General features: G+C 44.9%; 1 protein-coding gene across 4 annotated transcripts in view; it reads right to left on the bottom strand.

Annotated features, from left to right (window-relative positions):
• Positions 1-208: 208 nt before the first annotated feature.
• Positions 209-27,456, bottom strand: part of CLYBL (citramalyl-CoA lyase) — a 274,133-nt gene continuing 246,885 nt past the window's right edge. Inside the window, exons 9-11 of one of the 4 annotated variants that reach the window (XR_004626791.1) lie at positions 25,235-25,312; positions 11,397-11,604; positions 209-1,064 (exon numbers count right to left, since the gene is read on the bottom strand). The gene's annotated coding sequence lies outside the window, so the exon portion shown is untranslated. Of the gene's footprint in view, positions 1,065-11,396; positions 11,605-19,619; positions 20,094-24,377; positions 25,313-27,456 lie in introns of those variants that run through there. The other 3 variants (XR_004626792.1, XM_034665425.1, XM_034665423.1) reach the window with 3 other exon arrangements.

Below are 27,456 nucleotides of genomic sequence, written 5' to 3'. Positions count from 1 at the left end.
GTCTTGGGGCGCCTGGGTGGCTCAGTCGGTTAAGCATCTGCCTTTGGCTCAGGTCATAATCCTGGGGTCCTGGGATAGAGCCCCGGGTCAGGCTCTGCTCTCAGCGGGGAGTCTGCTTCTCCCTCACCCTCTGCCCCTTCCTCCACTTGTGCTCTCTCTCTCAAATAAATAGATAAAATCTTTAAAAAATAAAATAAAATAAAATAAAGCTCAGGTCCTGTAGCTACCCAGTTTGGTGGGGTTGGCAGGTAAGGAGAGGGCGTTTTGACAGGGAGAATGCCATTTTCTTTAATCACCACGCATGGAGATTACACGTACCATGTGTGATAGAGTTTGTGTACATACAGTTAGTGGTCCGTCAGCATTAGGTATGAATTATATGACTTGCGAAACATCTGGGTCTGTACTGTTTTCTCTGTAAGACAGAGCAGACCTAAGTATTTAAAATAGCACAGAAGCACCTTTTGGTACATTCTCCTTTGTTTTATGAAGCATCACAGAGATTCAGAAACGAAGACAGACAGGAGCTAGTGGCAAGCTCCTAGCATCACTTGAAAAGTGCATTTTTTTTTTTTTTTTTTTGGTCCTCGGAGAGTTTTAAATACAGTATATTGAAGAACTGTCAGGGAGATAACAGAAACGAGAGACTTTTGATATTTAGTTTGAAACAAAGCATAAAGACATGAAATTCAAATATAATGAAGGGAGGGATTTCAAAAGAGCAAGTGGGCCCCATTCCTGGTTTTTACTCTCACATATCAAACAAAGCCCAACTTACAAAACCGCCGCCGGTCCTCTGTCTTGTCTGCCAGGGGACTGCGCACGCGATTGCCAGGAGGCCTTCGCAGGCCCCGTTACCTTTTGGTGTATTCAGTCCCTCACTCAGGGGAACTTAGCCTCGCTCAGACATGGTCAAGGGTATTTTCGGTATCCTGAAGTTGGTCTGTGTGCCTGGTATTCCAAACTTTCTTTGACAATACTGGGTCCCACGCAGACTCGTCGTCTACATGAGTGAGGTGATGGAGAGGCAGGCAGGCGAGCAGGGCGAAGAGTTCAAGTCCATGCTAAGAAGAGTAAGATTCTGTCAGATCACAGGGAACTCACTCATGGTTCAGTGAGGGAGGGCTGTATGCAAATGAACGGTGTGAGCCACATGAAAACAAGGTTATTTTTCTAACACAGTATTTGCAACGTGCTCAGGGAACACTGAAGGTGGGACAGCTCCGTGTGGGACATCACAGAAAGCTTGAGGAGGTGACTAGGCTGGGTCTTAAAGGATGAATTAGAATGAAAGCAGGCAAGAGTAGGGGGAATGTTCCAGGCGGCAGGAACATTTGTGAAATCCCACAAGGTTGTAAGTGGACTATCGTGTTTGACATTCAATGCGGGGGAGGGTTGGGAGCTAGTGGGGGTAATGAGGCTGGGAAAGAAATTAGAGTTCGTGGGGCGCCTGGGTGGCACAGCAGTTGAGCGTCTGCCTTTGGCTCAGGGCGTGATCCCGGCGTTATGGGATCGAGCCCCACATCAGGCTCCTCTGCTATGAGCCTGCTTCTTCCTCTCCCACTCCCCCTGCTTGTGTTCCCTCTCTCGCTGGCTGTCTCTATCTCTGTCGAATAGATAAATAAAATCTTTAAAAAAAAAAAAAAGAAATTAGAGTTCGACTATGAAGGACACTCATAGCTTAAAATGCAAAACTAAGGTCAGGGATGCATAGTTGCCCAACTCTTGGGGGCGCTATGGGTAGTCTAGCCTGGGTGAATGGTGCCATAGTATTACGGCACGCATAACCTATGTGACTGTACCTGTTGGCTCCGTTAATGGTTGTCGAGAGATTACTTCTGGAAGGTACACTGACAGCTCTGTGTATTTTATCTTACTTAATTCTTCTTCTTCTTCTTTTTTTTTTTTTTAAGTAAGCTCCATGCCCAGCATGGAGCCCAGTGTGCGGCTTGAACTCACGACCATGAGATAAAGACCTGAGCTTAGATCAAGGGTACGACGCTTAACCAACTGAGCCACCCAGGTGCCCCTTCTCTAACTTAATTCTTTACCCCATGAGGTAAATTCTACTTCCATTCCCATTGAGAGATGAGGACACTGAAGCACACACGGAAGTTAGCGTGGGCTAGGATGCAGTGGTGGAATTGGGATTTAATTCAGGCCGCTTGCTTCGGAGCACAAGGCCGGGTGCCTCCCAACTCTTGTCCCAGATGGCACTCTCTGGCAGTGACGTTTTATGACACAATGGGGTAAATGCCACAGTTGCTCACAACCTGAAGTGCCTTGGCCCAGGGACTCTGTGTCCTAGGCTGTACCCTGGCTGCCCCGATGGCTGACGGGGCGCTCAGGGTCTTGACACACCTGTGACTCATTTCCACAGCACACCTGGGGGCAGGTGGACGTCAGCTCTAGGGAATACACTCGAGGTCGATTTTCAGCTAAATTCTGGTTACATTACAATTAAGCTCTCAAATGGGGTGCAGGAAAAAAATCCTTTCTTTAGGGCTCTGGATAGTTGATTTTCTGTTTTGTAGTTTTGTAGGTCAAGCGGGCAAAAGGATTGTGAAAAAAATCATGGGCTCTGGAGACGCACAAATCGGGTCTTTGTCATGTGACCACAGTATTTGCTAGCTCTGCGGCTCAGTTTCTTTATAGTTAAAAAGGCCAGGATGAAAAGACACGTCATAGATTTGTTGTATTAAATGCAGGAGTTTACGGGGCGCCTGGGTGGTACAGTCAGTTAGGCGTCTGACTCTTGGTTTCAGCTAAGGTCGTGATCTCAGGGTCGTGGGATTGAGCCCCGAGTTGGGCTCTGCATCCAGAGTGCAGTCTGCTTGAGATTCCCTCTCCCTCTCCCTCTAGCCCTTCTCTGCCCCACTATCTCTCTAAAATAAATAAATAAATCTTTAAAGATAAATAAATAAATGCGGTAGTTTATATAAAGCAGCTGGGATTGCCCCACAGTAAACACCAGCCTCTGTCCCTCCTTCCTCTCCCTCTCCTGTGGATATTCCTGGTAGGGGATCACAGTGATGCCATGCTGGAAGGCCTAGGTTTGGGGACAGCCAGACAATAGCCATCTGTCAGGAAAGCCACTTATCTTTATTTATGGGAACACTGCTAGTGACATCACCCTTTCTTTATTTTTTTTTAAAGATTTTATTTATTTATTTGAGAGAAAAAGCGAGTGAACGAGAGAGAGAGAGAGAGAGAGCGTGCACAAGCAGGGGAGAGGGGCAAAGGGAGAGGGAGAAGCAGGCTCCCCATCGGGCAGCACCCTGGGATCATTACCTGGCCACTGGCAGACGCTTAACCAACTAGACCACCCAGATGCCCTATCCACCCTTTCCTTAGAACCCCTTTCTTATGAAAGGACTCCTGAGTTTTGTTGGCACAAGTTCACAGGTATCAAAACTGTCCATGAAAACAAACATTCCAAGCTGTCCTCCAGCAGTTTCCACTTTTTCCCCACACTTATTTCCATGTGGTGATCATTAATTTTTAAAGATATCTGCATTGATTTTATAGTAAAAAAAAATGACTTTTCCCAGCTTCACCATTTGTAAGTGTACATTTCACTAGTGTTAAGTACATTCACATTGTTGTGAAACAGATCTCCCGATCTTTCTACCTTGTAATCTGAAACTTCACCCATTGAATAGCAATGCCCCTGTCCCCTGTTCTTTGGCTCCTCAGCCCCTGGGTATCACCTTCATCATTTAATGTTTCAGAGAGCAGTTCAGCATCCTAACAAGATGAACATTCTTCCCTGCTAGTCTAGCAGGTTGGTTTTGAAATTAGGACTACGTTAAACACTCCTGTGTTACAGGCTGGTCAGAGTTACTGTGTCTTTGTTTAACAAAGATTAGCACTCAGAAGAGATGAAGACCAGGGCGCCTGGGAGGTTCTGTTGGTTGAGCGACTGCCTTCGGCTCAGGTCATGATCCTGGAGTCCCGGGATCGAGTCCCGCATCGGGTTCCCTGCTCAGTGGGGAGTCTGCTTCTCCCTTTGACCGCCCCCCCCCGGTGCTCTCTCTCAAATAAATTAATTTTTAAAAAAAGAAGAGATGAAGATCAGTGATACCACTCGAAGACACATATACCTCACATATCATCCAGATCTTTTTTTTTTTTTAGAGTAGGCTCTACGCCGAACAAGGGGCTCAAACTCATGACCCTGGCATCAAGAGTCATATGCTCTCCTGACTGAGCCAGGCAGGTAGGTACCACCCAGATCTTTTTTTTTTTTTTTTAAAGATTTTTATTTATTTATTTGACAGAGATAGAGACAGCCAGCGAGAGAAGGGAACACAAGCAGGGGGAGTGGGAGAGGAAGCAGCAGGCTCATAGCAAAGGAGCCTGATGTGGGGCGATCCCATAACGCTGGGATCACGCCCTGAGCCGAAGGCAGACGCTTAACCGCTATGCCACCCAGGCGCCCCTACCCAGATCTTTTTTATCCTAATAGTTGATTTATGCCATGTTCACCTAGTGGTCTGAAAGGACCATCGGTTTTACAGGCTCCCTAAAACGCGTGTTACTGACGTCGGCACACTGATTAGGTGAAGTCTGGATGGACGATTCCATGCTGGAAGGGTAAGAGTCAGTGAACAGCATGAGCATCTGGACTGTTTTCCCACCACTGAGGAAGACAGTCATACCCCCTGCCCAGCACACCATTGGGGATCCATGCCTCCCAAACCTACCCTGTGAAGTTCTTGGGGAATGAAAATAACACTGTATCTCTGTTAGATTCAGTCCTTGCCCTAAGAAGGGGCTCATGCATGCTAATCAAGAAAAGAACAACGCTGGGTGAGCAGAAAGGGGGAAACCTAAGGCCCAGCAGCTAAGGGGTGTTTTTCAGACTCTGCAAAATCAAGTGTGTATTGTTCACTATTGTCTGTATCGTTCTGGCCTATTCATAAAATATCAACAATAAGAGGCCGCTTTTCCCAAATAAATTGCTCTGGGAAATAGAAATCAGCCCACAATTGAGTCACTGGGAAGAGGCCTCTCGCGTCTGGTTGTGTGTCACCATCTCTGTCTTGTTTGGGCGTGATCAGGGAGTGAGGTGCCATTTCATTTTTTCATGGTGTGTGTGCTTGTGTGAACGTGTGTGCGTGGTGAGGTGTGTGTCTTCTTTTCTTCCACAGGTGGGAGCTTCCGACATGCTTTGCTGGCAGTGACAACGTTCCGGCTGCCCCAATGTCCCTTTCTTGGTAATATGTTTCTGAGCTAGTATGTTGCCAGGCCCTTGTCCAGAAAATAAATCTCTGCTTTCCTTGGCTAGCCATGCCTCTGTTTCTGGGGCCAGAAGCAGCGTTTTTCTTTCTGCTGGTGGCTCTTACTCATGTTGACCTGTGAGAGTTTTCTGGATCCCACACCTGATGGTAGGCGTCGGCTTCATTTCCAAGAAAGCCTCCCTCCTCCCCCTCCCACAAGCTTCCCTGTTTTGTTCCCACTCTTAGTCAAGCTCCTGCGTCCTCCTTTTCCCTCTCTACTTCCCGTCCAATCTCTGTGACTTTTGTTTCTTCATTTTGACTCCCCTGTTTGTGGCATAAATTCGGGACTTGGGCAGACACTGGAAAGTTTTTCAGTGACCACAAGTCATGCATCCCTGCCTCTGCTTGGTACTCTCTGTGCCCACCTACGGGACAATTAATAATAAATCAGTGAAATGTGTTTCAATGAATCTCTTGCTTTAAATTCTTGGAGACAGCTCTGAGGGAGGTCAAAGGAAGGGGCAGCCCTTCAAACAGCTTGGTGTTGATTGGTGTCTATAAATAGTCAATGGGGTTAGAACTAAGGGAAGGGGGAAGGCTTTAAGGAAATATGGAGACACGAGGCTCAGCATACTTTTAGTTACCCTGCGTCAGTACAGGACTTGAATGTTCCCTGGGTATACAGCTGCCAGAGCGAATAAGGAATGTCAGTGGGGGAGAATGAGAAGGAGGAGACAAGACCCAGTCAAGATAGCAAGCGTTGAGTGTTTGCTGGGATACTGTGGGATAGAGAGGACCAGGAAGCACATCAGTTTTCACAGTTTTTGTCATTCAGAAAAAAATATAGGCTGCAACTAAAACACGGCATGGGGAGGGAGAAGCCTCTAGTGATGAACTTCATAGGAAGACCCAAAGCAACACCTATGCTCCAACCACAGGCTCAAGGGAAGGCCAGGAGAGGATGAGAAGAGTCAGCTGGAGCTGGGCAGGGCCGGGGAAGCGGGGGGCGGGGGGAGCAGGGGACAGGGACAGACAGACCTGCGGACAGCTTGGCACAGCCCTGCCCTGGTGTGGTCAGCAGGAGGTCACAACAGAAAGTCCTTCATGAAGCAAGTTGAATTCTTCCAAAGTTTTCCACTTCCACCCTCTGCAAAATCCAATTCATATCTCTCCGTGTCACATTCTCTCCAGCTTATCACTAGTTATTAGTCTGGTAATTCATGTTTTCATTGATCAGCATTGTTACAAAGGGCCACATCCATGACCTCCTGGCTGACTTCATGGGTTAGAAGCGGGTGTGAACAAGCCATTCCTTCTCCCTCGTTCTACTGGCTTGGCAAGGAGGCTCTGGTGGGTTCCAACAGATGGACTTAAGATGTGGGGGTGCCTGGCTGGCTCAGTTGGTGGAGCGTGCAACTCTTGATTTCAGAATTGTGGGTTTGAGATTACTTAATCTCAATGGGTGTAGAGATTAAAAATAAAATCTTAAAGAAAAAAAAAAAGATGTCCACAAGGAATGGAACGTCATGAATAGGTACTCTTCCTAAGTGAAGGTTATGGTTATCACCGTTCCAGGGGAATCAAATTGTGTGCACTTGATGTAGCATGTAATACTTTATTTGGATAATACTTGTTAATCATATCCAGTCCAGAGGATTCTGCAGGGTGAAACACTATGGCTGATGATCCCTGCATACTGCTGCCCTGTAATTTATGGAATACGTGGGAACATGTTCTTAATGGTGTTCCACGTGAGGTGGGAGTGTTTTCGGAGGTCTGATTGAGGACAAAGTCTGGTGGTGCCCTGACATCTTCAAACCTTAGACGGTGCTCTAATTCTCCTCCTGGCAGAGATTCTGGGGCAGGTGGTGGTGGGGATCTTGGTGAGAAAGTGTGTTTTGAAGCAGTAAGTGTTGAACTTCCTTTTGATACCACACTCTTTTAGGAGCTGGGTTAGTTAGCGTAAGGTGAATTCTGGGTTATCTGCCTGCGCTTGCGGACAAGCGCCAAGTTCCTGATCTTCTATTGAAAATACACTATTATAATTAATAGCTACGTTAATTAGGTGCTTATTGTATACTAGGCTTATACACACATATGCTAAGTGCTTTATACAGTAGTCTCATTCATTCCTGGAAACAGACCCATTAGGGAAGAATCCTATTATTATTCTCATTTTACGAACGAGGAAACAGAGGATTAAGGTTACACGTTTTGGTCATAGAAGAAGTGGCAGAGGCAGGATTTGAACCTAGGTCTGTCTGATTCCAAAGCCCACACTCCAACCTGCAAACGAAACTGCCTCTCACTTCCAGTGAGAGGTTTGAGCGATTTATTTTCATGTCCAGCATGGTCTCAAGACCACCATCTCCTTACCCCTCTTACTCCTGCTCCCCAAACACCAGTCCTGCTCTTTTGCTCAGAATTAATGATGCTGGATAACTGCAAGGACATCCGGCGGCCTCCCCTGGTGAGCTTCCCAGTCCAAACCAAATGGTGAGATCAAGCCCATTGGGGGTGTCATTTCCTCACCCCTCCACAAGTAATTCAGTTGTTTCTCTGGTTGTCAGATGCTTCTGTTTCCTCGCTAAGCCCATATTAGTCATCGGGATATGTCAGGATGAATGGATTTCCTGTGTTCCAGCAGCTGTTATGCTGCAAGCCCTTGCCCCACACGTGGCAGAAACGAGCAGGGCTGGCGGTGGGGGGAGCCAACGGCCAGGATCTCTGAGATTCCGTCCCTGACACAAGAGAGCGGATGCTGGGGGAGAAACCAGTGGTGTGATATTAAGAAGCGATCTGCCCCCCAGTGGTGTGATATTAAGAAGCCATCTGCCCCCATTCGGCCCCCACCCTGGCCAAGATGAGACATTTTGTGTGCAGCAAGGAGACAGCCCTGTAAAAACTGTCCTCTGCGAGGTGTGGTTCTTCCCCACTCGGAACGGAGCCCATCTGTCCAACAGTGTCTGAAATAACACTGGGTGGCCAGCAAAGGATTGTGCATTGTCACACACACATTTGGACCGCAGGTAGTCGGCAGGGGCCCCTGTGATTCAAATCAAAACAGCCTCTTCAGTGACGGGGAGGCAGGGAGGGAAAGTGGTAGTTGTGATTCCAACAACCAGAAGGATTGTTTTTCTAAGAATTTCTGCCAGTGGCCATCGAGGACTCTGTGTGCGGCATCTACGGGAGATGTCGAAATTCAGGCAGCTATCAGATTCCAAGTTAAACACCTAGGTGTTACTGGCGTGCTGGAGAACAGACTGGTCATACAGATCTGTATTTGGGAAAGACCAGAATTTGACTGTATTTGATGCTCTTTAATGGAAACCCTCCTCACAGGCTTTCCCAAGATCATGAATTAGACACTGGGGTTTAAAGCTAACAGACCCCTGGAGCTCAGAAAAGAGTCTGCTTTGAACCTCTGGTCTCAGAATTTCCTAGATTGGGCTATTATGATGTGGTCACATTGGGTTTTTTGTTTGTTTGTTTGTTTTACTCTTTTTACACACAGTGGGACCTTTAGCTTACATCTGGCTTTCTGTGAGCACTGGTCAGACTGTAGCAAACATTTTCTCCTTTCCCTAAATAATAACTTTAATATCAACGAGGGAGAGAATGAAGATGATGTCATCCAGGATTGAGGCATATAAAAGACTTCTCAGAGGGGCGCCCAGGTGGCTATGTCGGTTAAGCGTCCGACTGTTGACACTGGCTCAGGTCATGATCTCATGGGTCCTGGGATCGAGGCCCATGTCGGGCTCTGTGCTCATCGGGGAGTGTGCTTGAGATTCTCTCTCCATCTGCCCCTCCCCCTGCTCTCTGTCAAATAAATAAATCTTTTTTAAAAAGATTTTTATTTATTTATTTGACAGAGAGAGAGCATGAGCGGAGGGAGAGGAAGAAGCAGACTCCCCTGCTAAGCAGGGAGCCTGACTCGGGGCTCAATCCCAGGACCCCGAGATCATGACCTGAGCCAAAGTCAGATGCTTAACTGACTGAACCATCCAGGCGTCCCTAAATAAATAAATCTTAAAAAAAAAAGAAAAGAAAAAGATTTCTCATGGCATGGCCTTGTAGCTAAACACAGGCTGTCGGTCAGAGTGCTGGCTTCATATCCTGAACATGTAGCTTTCTGGCTGGCTTTGGGACGTTGGACAAATAAGTTAGCATCCTCAAGCCTCCACTTCTTCACCACCAAGTGAGGATAATGGGAACAAGAAGAACCCCCTTGTAAGATTGTAGTGTGAATTAAAACGAGTTAACAAAATGCTTAGCACAGTCCCTGGCACATAGTCAGCATTCAATACATTACTGGAGTATGATCTAAAGATGAAGATTGGAAACGGTTTTGAATGTTTCTTTGTCCACTTATGCCCCTTGGGGGGAGTGTAAGGTTTGCTTCTGGGGCTTGGGGTGCTGGCCTTTGAGCACGAGCCTGGGCCACAGACAGGCAAAGGCCAAGCCATTGTGAGGTCACAGAGTCAAAGCTGAGGTGCGGACCCTGGAGAGACGAGCACAAGCGGGGCTTGGGCACCAGGGATGTGCTTGCTGTCACATTGTGAAGCACCCAGGGCAAGTCAGGGTCCCGGATGAGTGCTCTATAGTGTGCGTAGATGCATCAGCTTGGGTTTTAGGGATGGCAGGAAGGAGGTTGGTTTTTTTTTTTTAAGATTTTATTTAATTAATTAATTTATTTATAATGATTTTTTATTATATTATGTTAGTCACCATACAGTACATCCCCGGTTTCTGATGTAAAGTTCGATGATTCATTAGTTGCTATTTACTTTATTTTTTAAGTAATTTATTTTTAAAGTAATTATTACTTAAAAAAAGTAATTATAAAAAACTTTATTTTTTAAGTAATTATTTACTTTATTTTTAAGACTTTATTTACTTTATGTTATTTACTTATTTGTCAAAGAGAGAGTGAGAGAGAGCACAAGTGGGGGGCGGGGAGCAGGGAGAGGGAGAAGCAGGCTCTCTGCTGAGCAGAGAGCCCAGTGCAGGGCTTGATCCCAGGACCCTGGGATCATGACCTGAGCTGAAGGCAGATGCTTAACCGACCGAGTCACACAAGTGCCCCAGGAAGGGAGTTGATTTTTTAAAAAATTTTGTTGTGGTAAAATATATGCGACAATTTTCTATTTTAAAGATTTTTAAGAATATGGTTCAGTGGCATTAAGAACATTTACATTGAAAAAAACAAACATTCACATTGTTGTGTGGCCATCACTGCCATCCACATCCAGAACTTTTTCATCTTCCCCACCCAACTGACACTCTATATACATTAAACAAAAGTACCTCATTTCCCCCAGCCCCTGGCAACCACCATTCTGTGTTCTGTCTCTATGAACTTGACCCCTCTAGGTGTACCACATATAAGAGGAATCATAGAATTCGTGTCCTTTTGTGACCGGCTTATTTCACAGAGCATAATGTCCCTCCTGGAGCACATGTCAGAATGTCCTTCCTCTTTAAGGCTGAGTAATATCCCATTACATGCATAAACCGCATTTGGTTTATCCATTCATCTGTCAGTGGACATTTGGGTTGTTTCTACCTTTCAGTGATTGTGAATAATGCCACGAGGGACATGGGTGTGTACAAATATCTATTAGAGTTTCTGCTTTCGATTTGTTGGGGTACAACCCCAAAAGTGGAAGTTCCAGATCATATGGTAATTCTATATTTAATTTTTTTTTGAGAAGGAGAGGGGGGCAAGGGGCACAGAGAGAGGGAATCTTAAGCAGATTCCACACACAGTGCAGAGCCCAATGTGGGGCTTGATCTCACGACCCGAGCTGAAACTAAGAGTCTGTCACTTAACCAACTGAGCCACCCAGGCGCCCAGAGGAGGTGCTGATTTTGAAGGCATCTTTAGAGTCCATCTCTAAACAAAAGGCATGATTAGCACAATGCCTGGCACATGCTGAATGTTCAATAGCGTATGATCATAGCAACATTCCTCCTTTAAGGAACTAGCAATTTAAGTGTTTAGGACCAGGTGGTTTAAGTTCCCTAGATTTATGCTTCCTTTAGGGCCATATCTGGAGACAGGTGGCGACCGTGACAGTGGGATTTCACAGCACCAACATGTCCACCTGGCCCCAAAGGTGGTCTTTACCAGGTTGGAGTGGTGCCTAACATCCCCAGCAAGAAACTTACCTGTTAACATGGTGCTCACAGTGGTTGGCTGTCGCCTGACACAGAATCCTGGGAAGGTGGGCCAGAGCATGCGTGTTTAGGAAAGGCCGGGAGAAGAGCTGAAGCTGGAGACCTTGTTTGGGCAGCAGAAGCCAGGCAGCCTGGGATGGAAGGAAGCCCAGGGGAGGCAGGTCGTTTGGCGCCAGCACTTCTGTTCTTGGGTCAGCGGCTGCAATATGAGGAAATGTCACCACTCATGTCAGAATTCTTGTTTGCACGGTTCCCATTCACTCCATGACCCCTCAGAGACTCTGTCTCCCATTCACCTGCTTTCCATCCCATCGTGAATGCACCCATGCACACGTCTCTACTTCCTAGCTTCCTCCTACTTCTTTGAGAATTAGTACTTGTATTTTTATCACCTGCGGCTTTACTAGAAAATTGAAAAGGCTCGATTCATCCTTGTTCTAAATGGCAAGTAGCTCCAGGCTAAATGTGCTAAGGGGGATTTTGAGAATAAAGCCAGGATTCTAGAAAACCCACGTATTCGTTCTCTCCACATTTCTGAGCACATTCTCTGGAGAGTGGCTGTGGCCGTTGATGGGGGTAAAGGTGATGCAGCACTGACTCCCACTCTTGAGGACTTGGCCGTGCGGCCAGGGACATGAAGTAAAAGCCAACGATGTGGACAGGTCAAACATGAGGGGTCGTACAGGGCCCAGTGGGGGCAAGCAGGAGAAGTTTGGGGTGCATGGATCAGGGACGGCTTCAAAGAGGAAGTGACACACAGCCCACTCAACTCAGGTACAGCATGACATAATTGGGGGTTGGGAGCTGGCAGGGTGCATCATTATTGCTGATCTCATGCTGTAGCTGTTGCGTTGCACGTTTCCCTATTGCTTCTCCCCTATTGGGGATTTGCAAACTGATGCTCCTGAGGCTTTGAAAATCCTGTGTCGAGAAACGTATTAGGTTAGTTCAAGTAGAAAGCACGTATTTACTTAGAGATGGTCAACCACAGAAGTACAGACGAGGGACACCTGGCTGACTCAGTTGGGGGAGCATGTGACTCTTGATCTCGGGGTTGTGAGTTCGAGTCCCATCTGGGTGTAGAGATTATTTAAAAAATAAAATCTTTGGGGCACCTGGGTGGCTCAGTTGGTTAAGTGTCTGACTCTTGATTTCTGCTCAGGTCGTGATCTCAGGGTCGTGAGATGAAGCCCTGCTTTAGGCTATGTGCTGGGTGTGGAGTCTGCTTAAGATTCTCTCTCTCCCTCCACCCCTCCCCTCTGTGGTCTCTCCCTCTCTCTAAAAATAAATCTTTTTAATAAAAAATAATAATTAAAATATTTATTTATTTATTTATTTATTTTTAAAGATTTTATTTCTTTCTTTGACAGAGAGAGAACAGCCAGAGAGAGAGGGAACACAGGCAGGGGGAGTGGGAGAGGAAGAAGCAGGCTCCCAGCGGAGGAGCCTGATGCGGGGCTCGATCCCAGAACGCTGGGATCACGCCCTGAGCCGAAGGCAGACGCTTAAGGACTGAGCCACCCAGGCGCCCCTAAAATATTTTTAAAAAAGAAGTAAAATGCAGGATTCCTGGATGGCTCAGTGGGTTAAGCATCTGCCTTCAGCTCAGGTCATGGTCCCAGGGTCCTGAGATTGAGTCCCACATCAGGCTCCTTGTTCGGCAGGGAGCCTGCTTCTCCCTCTGTCCACTGCTCCCCCTCCTTGTGCTCTCTCTCTCACAAATAAATACATAAAATCTAAAGTACAATGAAAGCAGCTTTAGCTATTAGATTGATCAAAAGGAGAATGAGAAGATGTTAAAACATACTTTGAACTCTTGAGTAAGTGAAAAAAATACAAAAGGAAAAGGAAAGATTCACTACCATTAAATCTTTAGCAACCAAAAGTAAGAGAAAATTGGGGTGCCTGGGTGGCTCAGTTAAGCGTCCAACTCTTGGTTTTGGCTCAGGTGGTGATCTCATGGGTTGTGATCTCATGGATGAGATTGTGGGATCAGCCCAGCATGGGGCTCGGAGCTCAGTGGGGAGTCTGCTTGATGATTCTCTCCCTCTGCCCCTCCCCCCACTTGCTACCACGTGCACACTCTCTTCAAAATAAATAAATAAATCTTAAAAAAAAAAAAAAAGTAAAAGGGGCACCTGGGTAGCTCAGTCAGTTAAGTCGCTGCCTTTGGCTCAGGTCATGATCCCGGAGTCTTGGGATCGAGCCCCGTGTCGGGTTCCCTGCTCAACGAGGAGTTTGCTTCTCCCTCTCTTCCCTGTTTGTGCTCGCTCTTGCTATCTCTGTCGCTCTTTCTCAAATAAATAAGACAAAATGGAAACAGACACCACCCTGAATGAAGTTCAAATGGCTCCTGTTGACAAAATAAGGAATATTGTTAATCATCGGTATCACAAAAATTTGAGGTCTTGGGATATCTGGATATCCAAGTCAAATCGGCTTGATCTACATTGTATATGATTTGAGGAAGAGGCTGATTTGGGGTATGCTTAATGTTTCATTTATTTATAATCACCCTGTAAATGTCTACAGTATGTCCCCACTCCAATTGTGCTCATCTCTCCCTTCAAATGCTGGAGCACACTTAAGGTTAGTGAATAATAACCAGTAAATCCTCTGTTGTAACGGATGCAGATGGGAGTGAAGCATTTCATTTTCTGTCAATTCAGCAAACATTTTAAAAACATTTTAATTTTTTTTGCAACTTGCAAATCTATAGTATTTTATTCTAAAAAATAAAATGTAATATTTTCTATATTTATTTTATTTTGGGGGCCCCATCATAGTTTTTTCTAACTCCAGATATCAGCGAAAAAAGTGAGTTTTAAAATGACGGCTAGTGATTTTCAGGCATTTTTTCAAATACATCCCATTTCTAAAATACACAGAAAAGTGATAGGATGGCTTTCTTAAAGGATTTGCCAGAGATTATATCCTTCAAGTAAAATGATCCTGAATTCAGTCTGGTTGTCAGTTTCATTAAGAACTAGCTCATCTCATATAAATATTCTTCAGAAACGCCCTGTGATGCTGACAGTAATGCTTTCTAGGAGCACCCAGATGGGGGACCTTTCTAACTACAGCTGGAACTAGTCTAAGAAGAACTAATTTGTTATTTCAGAGTTATTGGTGGTAGGTTTCAAGAAAAGACTTGTGGGTCTGTGCTTTTTCTTGGACAGCAAAGTGAAATCTGCAGACCTGGGGGCTTTGAGACAGTGATGGGTTTAGTGAACTCTCCCAGTGCCAACCCAAAAGGAGAGCAATACCCATATTCTTGACCTTCCGTACCTTATTTTATGCCACATAACCTCTTAGTAACATTGTAGTTATATATATAAGAAACATGTGCTTATAGTTCCTTAGGGTTTAGCAGTAATTTCTTTTCCTCAGAAGTAAGTTATTTTTGAAATGGTGTATTGACTAAGAAGTTATGGGTCAGCAATGTGTCTAGGATTAGGTGGTTCAGGTATGAAGGAAGGAAGAAAGTTTTGAAGATGTTAGGAAGTGTGGCTGACATCTTGGGCTGTCAGCTTGGATGACTGGTAAAATGCAGAAAGTTTTCTTCTTTACGAGAAACATGGTGTGGGCTAGAAAAATATTTAAGATTTAGGTATTCAAGACTTTGAAATGGACAGCTGGAGTACAGTAGACAATTGTCAACATTTTGTTTCATTCATGCAAAAATCTGAGTCATAAATTAATTCTAAGTGGGTGTAGTACTGGGGTGCCGGGCTGGCTCAGTCATAAGAGCATGTGACTCCTGATCTTGGGGTCCTGGTTTGAGCCCCCCTCTTGGGTGTAGAGATGACAAAAAACAAATAAACTAAGTGGATGGAATACTTCTTAGTTTACCAAAATTATAAAGTTGTTGCTAGGAAAATGATGTGATCTGAGCATTAGGTGACGAGACTGATCCCAGATGGCCTGTCTGGTCAAGGGCTATAAGGACTTCTGTGAGTTTTGGGGTTCAGGCAGGGGATGGCTGGGAAGGTAACTGTTTTTTTAGCATGTTCTGTGTTAGCCAGGAGTCAAGAGAATTTGCCAGCCCTGTTTGTTATGTCTGAATTTGAATTTGGTTCTACACAGATTCTGTTTAAGATTTTAATGTCTTTTTTGGTTGGAAAGAATGCATGAAAAGCGCTTTTGCAGAATATTTGGAATGAAACTGGGAGCCATTTATCTGGCATGGAGATTCTTCTAGACACTTCTTCTGGCCAAGAGAGAGCTACTATAGGAAAGGGGCAGATGGAAGGAATCAGCAAAAGGAATGTCCCAGGAAAGGGGGTATGAGCTGGTCTCATTTACTACCATGTGGCCGGCAAGGCAAACTCCCAGATGTGGGAGCCAGGGAGAATTTCTGGAAGGGAAGAGTACAACAGCATTTTCTTTCCTGTCAGATTACACAAGTGCAGATTGTACTACAGATGGCCAACTCCACACCACGCTTCTTTCTGGAAAATTAAGGCCTTGGAGATGAGGAAAGAGATGCAGAATGCAAAGACGGTGGATGGGATAAAAGTGAAGAGTTTAGGATCGCCTGGCTGGCTCATGAGATTCTTGTTCTCAGGGTCATGGGCTCAAGCCCCATGTTGGGCATGGAGCTTACTTAAAAAAAAAAAAAGAGTATGCAATGCTTCCCAACCTGTTATACACTGTGGCATACAGAGAAAATAGTATTTTTATAACAACAGGGCAGCTCTTGGCAGGAGATGACCAGCTTAGAAGTTCCAGACATTCCTGGCCCTGTCCAGCTATAGAGACCCAGGCACACACCTGTAATCTGTTCCTGCATGTTGATTGGGGAAACCCTGGTCAAGTGAACATCATAAATGTAGAGTGACAAGACGGAGGTCTTGGAGCCCTTTGAGAATCTGATCAAAGTTATGTGTCCTCTCCCTAGAAACACCGTAAATGTACATACACATAGAATTTTGCCCACAATTTCCAGGGATTCACAGAATTGCTCAAGTCCACTTCTGGATCTCAGGATGAGAACTCTTGCTTTAGATCATTAGCCAAAGAAAGAGTGTTGATGAAGAAATGAAGGCAAAGGATAAATTCAGCCACTTGGATCAAAAATCCACCTAAAGAACGACAGAATCACAGACTCTTAGGGTTTTCAAAGACCCTTTCTATAAAGCTCTGGCTTTGGAAACGGTTCAAAGGCTGGGGACACCAAGCAGAAAATATCCAGGCCAAGTAATTAGATTCAAACAATCGAGCACGTTGCCGTGGTTGAACAGATCACTTAGCTCTACGTTGTCTACCTTTTTAAAGGCATTGATGTTAACTTGGTCAGGATGATGACTTGGTAAATGGTCAGTTCAGTGGCACAAATTTAGTTTCTGAATCCCTTCCTTCCCAGCATTTTTCAAGGGGAAGCTTCTCAAATTTCCTCAATACGTGTGGTGGGATGGGGAGGGTGTGGTGGGGTATGATTTGCATGGACTTCCAAGTTGGACAGAGGCTGCTGGGGCACTTACTGCCCTCCCCCCACCCCGCCCCAGCTCTGCTGCTTGGTTCATAATCAGTCATTCTGACTGACTCAGCCCAATTTGTCCAAATAAGCCCATATGAACCCTCAAATCACTTAGAGGGGGAAGAGGATGGGTACTCAAAACAAGACATTCGGGGCTAAATGCCTTACTAATTATTTCTGAAACAAAAAAGCCAGCTTTCAAAAGACTAAACGGTGAGTAAGGGATGGAGTGGCACTGTTACCTTGACTAATGTGTGACTTCTGTTAGTTTATGCTCAGGTCTCACATCACTTGAATGTTGTCTCTTTGCAAAATACAGCCTGGAGGGAAATTTTGCCAGTGTCATGCTCTGGTGAGTTAATATGCATTTAAACAGTTTTATAACAGATTATTTACCAACGGGAACAGAATGCCTTGGCACGGGATGCCTTTGAGAGAGCTGTCCTAGTGCGCTCGCTAATTCCATATTTCAAAATAATTTCCACATTACCTTTTACTTCTTGAAGGTTCTCTCACACTCTTCCCTCTACTGGTGAAATGAAAGAAGTGACAAGTAGGTGAGATTATGTTGCCCTCTGGTGTCAGCCAACACAAAAGAAAGAGCTAGAACTCAGGAAGGGGATAAGAAGTAGAAGGAAGATAGAAGACACTCCATACCAGGAGAAAGGTGGAGACATGGAGAGGGAAGGGAATGAAGAGGGAAGAAGGGAGATGAGCAGGGCTTGCCATACCCACTGGATCCTCTTCTCCCTGGTGTATGATGGCATTTCCACTCCCCCTTGGCTGAGGAGGAGTGATACCGCCGTGGCTATTTGTCTAGTAAACCTGGGGCCTCTGTGATCTGTGTTGGGGAAGAGTAGGTTCATGGAGGGATGGGGCTTGGTCTTGCTCTTTGGGGGACTAATGGGGAAGAGAACTGGGTGATGGCCAACCATCAGAATTGCAGATACCCATCTGAGAACCCACCTCTTCTTTGAGATGGAGACCAGCCAGAGATTTCCATTCCTTTTAGGGATTCTAGGAGTAATCCTCAAGGAGTCACGGCTTCACTGTTTAGCCTTTTAGTATACGCCTGGGCTTGAGGGCCTTGGGGGAGGGGAGGCAAAGTGACAGCACCACCGGCCCCTGGAGCTCCTCCTCACCCCAGCTTGCCACATTACCAAACTTTGCCCACTCTTTGGCTGTGCTTGCCAGAGCACTTGAGCAGGGCATGGTTGGCTTGTCCAACCTATTAACTCTTGACTCATTTTTGAATGTGTCTATCCTGTCGTTGACTTTTGGTACCCTAGAGAGGAATAAGCATTATGTTTTCTTGCTGCAAGCTGTGGAAAGTCAGTGGAATATTGTTGATGACTTTTTTACAAAAACAATTGATGACTATAAAGAATCAATGGAAGCCTAGGGCAAAAATGTGGGTAAAGTTAACACGAGGAGATCAAGTATTCCACCTTTGGTCAAGACTAGAGGAGCTAACAGAGCCACGGAAAGGAATCCTTTGGGCAGCAGAGCTCTATGGGGAACAAGGAGAGGGCTGGGGATATTTGGTTAACTGGAAAAAGGCAGGAGTTAAGGCAAAGGAGAGAAGTGAAGTTGGGAGAAGGAGGTGCCATCTGGTGCAAGTCCCTGTTGTAGATTCTCTTGGTTTCTTCAAATCTTAATTCAAAAGACAGTAAAGCTGGGACTTCTCATGGATTCCTCAGGCTGGCAGAACTCTTGAGTGAAAGAGAATTAATAGTCTAGCTCCTAGCACCTGGTAAATTCAGGACATAGTATTGAATGGATGAATGCAATTGATTTTATTATTGGTTTTCAAGTAGAAGGCATGTGTATGGATGGTAAGTAATAAGAGAAAAAGGGAAAACAGATGACTCCCCCCCATCACGTCCCCACTATTCCATGTAAGAAACTCAGGTTAGGGCTAGTCAGAGTTGTGGAAACCATGAAAGACTGGGAATTACCAGAGAAGTCTAGAGGGGGAAGAGAAAACCAGTGGAATAAGTTTCAAAAATAGCTAATTCATGGATTTGTAAATTATTTTAATTTATTTAGTTATTATGCAATTGAAACAGAAGTCGGCATAATAGTAGTTTCCCCACATTCTATTCTATAAGCAAGGCAATACACAGGGGATTGGGTCAGGTACCCCACTGGGCATTTCCTCTTTCTACCCCCCACCTATTTCTCCTACAGGTGAGACAGCTTAGTTAATGCATATGAATACCCAGGATTGGCTTTTAGGGCAAAGAAAGTGCAAAAGGACCCTCTGAGCCTGATGTGATGTGATGTGATGTGATGTGATGTGATGTGATGTGATGTGATGTGATGTGATGTGATGTGATGTGATGTGATGTGTGATCCTACCCATTTGATGCAGGTGCCTTCCGGGAAGTCTATGCTTTTGAACTTCAGGTCTAGAGTACCCATCCACCTCGAGCCACTTACCTTGCATTTGCTTCCTCAGAGCACGTGGCTTAGTTTATTGGACTCTAGCACTGGCTTTGCCTGTAAACTTAGAGTTCTTTTCTAGAAAAAGATTTGGTGAGACTTATTAAATTCAGACTAGGTTGTTCCTTAAGAAGTTGTTCGTTTTGGCTCATTTTATTTGTCAAAATATGAGATCTACCGCTATGGATCAATCATTTTGTGAAACCTTTCTCTATCCCACCCCACCCCACCCTACCCCCTGCCCCATCTTTCTTTGTAAGCCAAAGCGATTTTGTATCACCCAAGCAACAAAGTGATTTATGAAATGAAAGAGAGGGACAATCTATTCTAATGGTTAAGAGGCAATAAAAAATATTTATGTGTGCCTGGCTGATGTTGACTTTTGGAGAGCGTTCACTTGTAAACTCAAAGCTGGGAAAAATGAAAGATGAAAAAGCCAGCCCTTGGGGTTCGAATTCTGAACACAGATCTTCTTAGGAAAAGAAATCGTCATTGTTTTGGTTTCAGATTCCGCATTTGTCAAGCGAAGTTATTAGCTTGGACTCCTCTATCAGCACTGCTGGGCAGCGTTCTAGCTGATTTTCATACGGCTGATTCTCAGACCGGGGCTCGGAGGTTGGCAGTCTGGGGAGAGGTGTTGGGGCCACGCTGGCGGTTTCCTGGGGCACGCACAGGTGGGGGTAGGGTGCGTTGTTGAATCTGAATTCTTCTTAGGGCTCATCTTTTTTCCTTTTATCTTCCTTTGTTTCTCAAATAATAATGCCCTTGTGAAGCAAAATATTTTTTAGATTAAACAGCAGATGGGTATATAGGCTCGGCTCCTTCTCCTGCTGACATCTTGCACCTTGCTGAACCCTACCTGCAGCCCAGTGTTGGGTGTGCAGGAGATTCAGGGCCGAGGGGTCGGACTGTAATCTGCATGCACCCCAGCTGATGAATCGGTGGTAAAGCTCTGCTCTGTAATATTTGTACGGAAAATGCAATGTTTGCACAATAAAGCTCTCCAGATTTTTTAAGCCGTAGGAGTGAGGCCAGTTTACAATCAATGATAACAGGTTTCCCGCGCTGCCATTACCACAAATAGTATCTTATTTCAGCAAAATGGTGGCAGTCAGCAGGAGGTCCAACAATGCAGATTTTAATCAGAAAATTTAATTTTATATACAATTCACAGTTTGTGCACGGTGAGAAATGTTTCTCACCGCATGAACTTTCAGGACTCGGCTCCGAGCAAAAGGAGTTTCAATTTATGTAACGCCTTTCTCAGCAAACAATACCCCAAAGTGCTTCCTGGTAATATATGGCTCATGCTGCTCGGGAAGCGACTGCAGCAGTCTTTCTTAAAATTACCCAGGATATTGATTTGGAGCAATTAAAAGAAGCACTGCGTTCCACACAAATCCATTTTTAATGCAGACGTTAAATTGGCCGCCGTTTCAACGCCGACTCTCTCTGAGAGCACCACCACCCTGTGCCCTCTCGGCCCAGATTTGCTCCCTTGTAAGGCAACTTTCCGCCTGGGCTCATTTCATTTTCCCAGTTAACTTGTAAACTCTCAGAAGAGAAGTCTATAATGGAAATGTTGATAGGGCTTTTACACGAAGGGCGGTGGGTTTGGAGGTGCTGAATTGCAGGCTGGGCCAAGTTAGTGGTGGATGCTGGGAGGACAGGAGGGCCACTCGGCTGTCCTGTAGATGACCCAGCAATGCCAGCCCTTGACTGAACTGCTGCTCTTGAGCATGGGCTGGGGCTAAAGGGTGCCAGGCTGCTTTCTCTGAAAGGGCAGCAGGAGCCATTCCTCTCTGTGAGGGTGCGGGGATATCACACACACACACTTGTTAAGAGCAGGCAAAGACAGAGAGAGGAGGCAGAGAGTCAGAGCCAGGAGGTGGAGGGGAGAGGCAGAGGCAGAGGGAGAAGGCCATGGCTAAGCTTCTCAGGGCATAACCTCCCCATCTGCGGAAGGGACAGAACTCATAATTGAGTTGTCCATCCCAAGTTCCATTGGGAGGAGGTAATGAGATTGGCTCCAGAAATGGAAAGTCTTAGGTGAGTCAGCCCTGCATTCAGAGATGCTGGAGAAGGCAGACAGGTGGGAGACGCCATCTGCCTGGTCTTGCCCCTGGTCCCTGCCAGGAGAGAGACCCTCTCTGCTTATGGGAGCAAAGTGTCCCCTCCATTGCTCCCTCGTAGGGTCTGTGATGGAGTCCTTGCATGCACCTTGGGGATCCTCTTACTCCCCTTCCCCCAAGCCGGCCTACACCTCTTCCCCGTTGGTGGAGCCTATATGACCTTGAGTTCAGGGACAGTTAATCCTGTGTTGGGGGGAGGGGGGTAACAGTGACTTAAACAGGAGCACCCCAGTCCTGTTTTATGTCATGCTGGGACCCTGGCGATGAAGTCATGAAGGTACTGTGCCTGGCTGGTGGGAAGCCAGAGCTGGGCTGAGCAGTAACCGCATCTGCCATTTACTGGGAGCCGACTGCAGTATTCCAGTCGGATTGACTTATATACATTATCACATTTAATCTTTGCAACAGTTGAGAGAAAGAGAGAGGGAGAGAGAGAGATCCTATTTTCCCAGGACGAATCAGATTCTGAGGCTGAGAGAAGTTAAATAACTTGCTTAGCTGGGGTCAGAGTTAGCTAGCGGCCATGGACCTACAGGGGAAGGCAGAATAGGACCCACTCCATTAGCGTTTTTTCAGGAGTAGGGTTTGGCAGGGCATTTGGGAGCTGGGCTTCAGTCATGGGAGCAGGCAGTTTCACCGTGGCTCCCACAGCAGGGGCCTGGAGAGACAGGCCGGTGTACCCAGTGGAAAGAACAACCCTGAAGCCAACCATAAGATAAGGTTTAGGCCAGTGATACAATAGGCCTTGGTTAGTAGTCAATGCCTGGGGCCCTGTTCGGGGAAATAATTTAGAGCCTGAATCTAGAATCAGTTGGAAAGGATATTGAGGTTGATTAGCAAGGTCTGTCCTGGACCAGGAAGAAGGGAGTAGTGGTTGTTTAGAATAAATTTGCAATCCTGATTTAGGTATCTTGGCTTTGAGAATTTTTTTCATTCTGCCAAATGCTTATTACTTTCCACAAGCAGATAGGAATCTCACCTCTCCTTCCCTTCTTAACCTTAATCCACAGCTTTGGAGTTGCATTTGGTCATGCGTCTTATCTGGGGAGAATAATCAGGCATGCGCAAAGAGAAGAGCTTAAAATTCAAAGAATACAGGAAAGACTTATTTCACATATATTTATCATGGTTCTTAGTATGAGCTTGGCACTATCCTGAGTATTTTACAGATATGAACCTGATTATTCCTCATAACAACCCTGTAAGATAGGTCTCAGTAGTATCCTACTTTACACATGGAATGATTAGAGCCCAGAGAGGCTAAGCATCTTGTCCAAGGTCACACAGCTTTGTGAATTCAAGCATCTGATGCCAGAGTCTCCATGATGAAATTACAGCGTGCTGCCTCTCTACAGGGTACATATTTTCTGTTCTGCTTTCCATGTGGTCTTGTGCTTTCTACTCTGCATGCCTGTCTTCTGGACCAGACTGTGAAAGTTTGAAGGAAGGGGTTATGTTTTACTTTGTATAAGCACCTGAAACAGGAGAAGCTTCAGGAAGAACTAAAACAGGAATACTGACGACGAGCGGTATGATTTTAGGAATCAATCACATTGTATTTGAGTCATTCTCTACCTGTGGGTCTGGCTCCACCACCAGAGTGAGCTGCTAAGGGTGGGACCCTGAGTTACACATTTTTACATCCCTAGCATCTCACACAAGAGAGAGGAGAACATCTTTCATTTGGTTTATGAATTCATTAACTGATTCATTGACTCACTGAACAAAAATTTATTAAGGGACAGCACCATGCTGGATGCCAGGAACGAACAAGTAGATATGCCTTCTGTCTCTGTAGTTTTAATTCCTACCTCACAAGGGTATGTGTAGAAAAATGATGTTGCCATTTTTTAAATGGGACACATCCGTCTATCACAAAAAACCCCACATGTTTCCCTGTCACTGCAACTTATCAATTCCTTCCTTTATCATAGCGTGAGATGTAATAAAGTTGCAAACCATTATTTTATTCCAATTTTACTTACCAAAGGCATTGGCTGCCCATATTAGTCAGATCTCATACTTACAGTTAAGAGAAAGCCCTTTCGGTGTGGAGCTGATGGAAGAATGATCGGGCTCCCACAATGCAAGCTAGGGTCGTTTCTTCCCCTTTTGTTATATGAAAAGCTTCAAGCATTACTAAGTGATGACAGATAGTACACTTGGCTTCTGGTATTTCTTTGAAGGCCTGCCTGTAGCGTGCTGCTTGGAAGCAGGAATGATTCCACAAATGGCCAGGGAGCCACCTCCTCTAAACCGCCCTTCACACCAGGTCCAGGTGTGTAAACAGAGCAGATGGGCCCTCCGCCATGGAAGAAGGAGAGCTGGAGTGGAGTATTTCAGTTTTCAGAATCCCTTCTTCTCTCTCTGAGGCAGTATTTCAAAAATTCCCTCAAGCTTTCCCTCAAGTTTTTCTCCTCTGAAGTTGCTAATTGCATCAGAGATCCTTCCTTATACAGAAGGAAAAGGGTCTTCCCAAGCCCCCAGAGGGAGTGGGTGCCAGAGTGGGGACTGAGACTCAGGTACTTTCTTGCAAATCTTGGGTGGCCTTCCACAACCCAGCACAGCTGAGCCCGTCCTCCCTGGGATGAGAAGCGGCCGTGGTGGCCAAGTCAGAAGGAACCCCTTGGAAGCCCTTGCCCAGAGTCCTGGCAGCAGGATGTTTCCGGTCATGTGAAGACTACCTGCTGGGGCCTCTCTTTTCAGGGTCTTCTTGGTGTGACCCAACATAATGATCAAAAGCAGTGTTTCAATAGATCTGTATTTGTAATTAGCTCCAACTGAGTTTTTAAAAAATTGACATACATGTTTTTTAACATACATTTGACATACATTTTATTTTTAAGTAATCTCTTCACCCCATGTGGGGCTCAAACTCATGACCCAGGAAGCAAGAGTTGCACACTCCACTGACTGAGCCAGCCAGACACCCCCAAAATTTGGTATGTATTTAATGAAAAATTTGGAAATACAAAAATGGAAAAAGAAGAATCTCGTCATCCAAACACAGTAATTGCTAACATTTTGGTATATTTTCTTCTGATGTGATTACTTTTTAACATGGTTGTAATTGCATTGTAATAATAATAGCAGCTAACATTTGTTGAGGGCCTACTATATGTTGGGTCCTGTTCTTTATATGTCTTATCTCATTTAAGTTTCCTATCAACCTATGAGGTAGCTATTATTATTACCCCCATTTCACAGATAATAAAACTGAGGCACAGGGAGTTAAGTACCAACAGTAGATAATAAGTGGGAGAGCCAAGGAGTCCATCTCCAGACTCTGCATATGGAGCTTGGTATCTGTTTTTGAACCTAACTTTACATTAAAAGCCCTTCCATATTTTCTTTAGAAACACCAGCTTTCATGGCTGCCTAATAGTCCATCAAACAAATGTCTCATGGTTTACTTAAACCACACCTCAACAATTTAAATGACACAAGTGTAAATCAAGTAGTCTTTGTGCATGAGGCTTTTTCTACATTTGGGATCACAAAATTTCCTTAGGATAAATCCCCAGATCTAGATTTAAAAGGTAAAATAAAATGATGACAAATCCATTGGTACACACTGCCCAGTATCTTCCAGGCGGGCTGCACGGGTCACATGGCCATCAGCCACGTGAGTGTTGGCCCCAGAGCTTACCACTCATAAAATGATTGACTCATTTGATAGGCAAAAACATATTACTTTCAGTAGTTCTCCTTCCCATGAAAAAATTTTAATCTTTTTATAAACATTCATATTTATAGCTGCATGCAGCATTTACCTGTAAGAGACTTGTAGGTTTCCTCCTTTTTATTCTTTTTTGGTTTCAGACCTGGAGCTAGGTGCTTGCTTGGTTAATCTGCATGTTTGTTATAAGGGATAATAAAGAGTAGTTAGAACAGAATGGGGGTAGGACAAACCAGAATAAGAAAGGTCTCAACTGCCCACCCTGCTTTCACTCCTAACAGAAACTCCTGGACCATAGAGGAGTTATGGCCATCTCTAGGATTACCCTCCTAGCCATCACAAACACAGTGACAACACTTACCACAGGCACATCATAGAAGCTCAATAAATACCTTTTGGAGGGGTGGATCAATGAACTGTTCTATCTCAGTATGCCAAACCTTAACCTACCCTCACCTAGCAACGCTATAGCTTGAATCACTGCACCTCAGTGTTCCCTTTGGTAAAAAAAAAAAAAAAAAAAAAAAAAAAAGGTTTGCATCTGTGATCCCAGGTCCTGGCCTTATTAGGATCCTGGAGGAGTGGCCAACCAGAGGTCTTTTAGCCCAAGGCAAATAACTGAGATCAAAGCCTCGTGGATCTCTCCCGGGAGGTCCTTGCCAGAGAGGACCAGGACCTCAAGTCAAAAAAGACTAGGCTCTCCCCTTCCCTTTGTGACCTGTGAGCTTGCCATCCCTGATGGGAAAAGGGGAGAAGGAGGCAGATTAGGGGGAGCAGGAAAGGTGAGGGAGGTGACGTTCTTGGGGGAGGCCGGTGAGGGCAAATGTTTACAAAGATGGCTCAGAGGCCTGCTGAGCCCGGGGCTTCAGCCCCCCTGCTCAGCATGGCCTCTCTTGCTCTCTTGGGGCCTTCAGAGATGCTGGCTAAGCTCGCTCCTGCCTTCGGGGACTGTGGGACTCAATCAGATGAGTTGTCACTTGACATCCCTGGCTCAATTTCTATAAACACTATACAATGTAAAATTAAAGTGTTTTGAGATCTTCAGATGACACTGGAACAAATATTGCTTTTTGCCTGTACGTTTTAAATGTATGTTTAAAAACTGCAGAATATTACTCATGAAGTATGATGCTGCCACTGAAGAGGTCAAACTTTTAAGTAAAATGTACAGGAAGGTAGCCATCCACATAAGTGTACCTTGTTTTAAAAATTAAGTGTAAGACATTTTAAGACTATGATTCTCTACCAGCGTCTTCTGTGAATCAGTCAGGGATGTGAATGTGTTAACACTAGAAAGTATGTCACATGGGAGGAATCAGTCAACTATTTTATAATTAATGTGGCCCTAAACAGAATTATGGAAACTTACTTGTTACTTACTTATAAGTAAGTTCGCTTCTAAAGTTTAGCCTGGCTAGGAGTTCCCAAACTATGTTACAGCATAATTAGACTTAGACCCCTAATGTAAAAGCCACATTTAATCTTTCAGTTTTGCTTGGTTGTTTTTCTTTTTAATCTGCAAAATGACAGGTCAGGCCAGAGTCTGATTTAATGAGTCTCATTGGGGCCCAGACATTGGTATTTATTAAATGCCCACCAGGTAATTCTAATGTGCAGCCAGGGTTGAGAACCATTGGCCTAGATGATCTCTAAAGTCCTTCTCTGGCACCTAAATGCTATGATTTCTATAATTTTAAAATTTAAATCAAAGTCAATAAGAAAATCAGGTTCACTTCCCAGAGCATTCTGCTTAAAAACATCTTCCCAAAATCAGAGGTCTCAGAAATCCTAAAATGAAACTTACTTCATAACTGACCCAACCCCAACCCCATGAGGTATTTTGGGCAGATGTTATGAATTTTGAAAATCTGTGTTTGCCCTACATTTCAACATTCTTAAATAAGTTTTAAGGCAATTACCAAAAAAAATTATTTTTCACCTTTGAGAGTCAAGATATGGTCAAAATTTTTGATTTGAAAATCAGAAGGATCTAATGAAATGTTTATGGATAAAATTAGAGGAGAAATGAAGATATTGAATCTTTGCTGTTAGCTTGGGATGACAACTCCCTATGCGTGAGTGTGTGTTCGCACATGAGCCTCTGCTGGGATCAGGGAGGAGCAGTTGATGTTGGGGGAGGGGGGAGAATCTCATAGACACTAAAAGGACAGATGGTGGCCGACTGCAGCCATGGGGCCAGCATGCTATTTCAAAGCAATGTCCACTTAGGAACCGTTCTTATTGAAGACTACATTCCCAGAACCATCAAGTTTTTAAAATGTCGTTCAGCTGGAGATGGTTTTTATTTTGTTGTTA

This window comes from Ailuropoda melanoleuca, chromosome 7, assembly GCF_002007445.2.
Source record: "Ailuropoda melanoleuca isolate Jingjing chromosome 7, ASM200744v2, whole genome shotgun sequence".
Classification (NCBI taxonomy): domain Eukaryota; kingdom Metazoa; phylum Chordata; class Mammalia; order Carnivora; family Ursidae; genus Ailuropoda; species Ailuropoda melanoleuca.
This window is presented reverse-complemented; position numbering and strand designations above follow the sequence as displayed.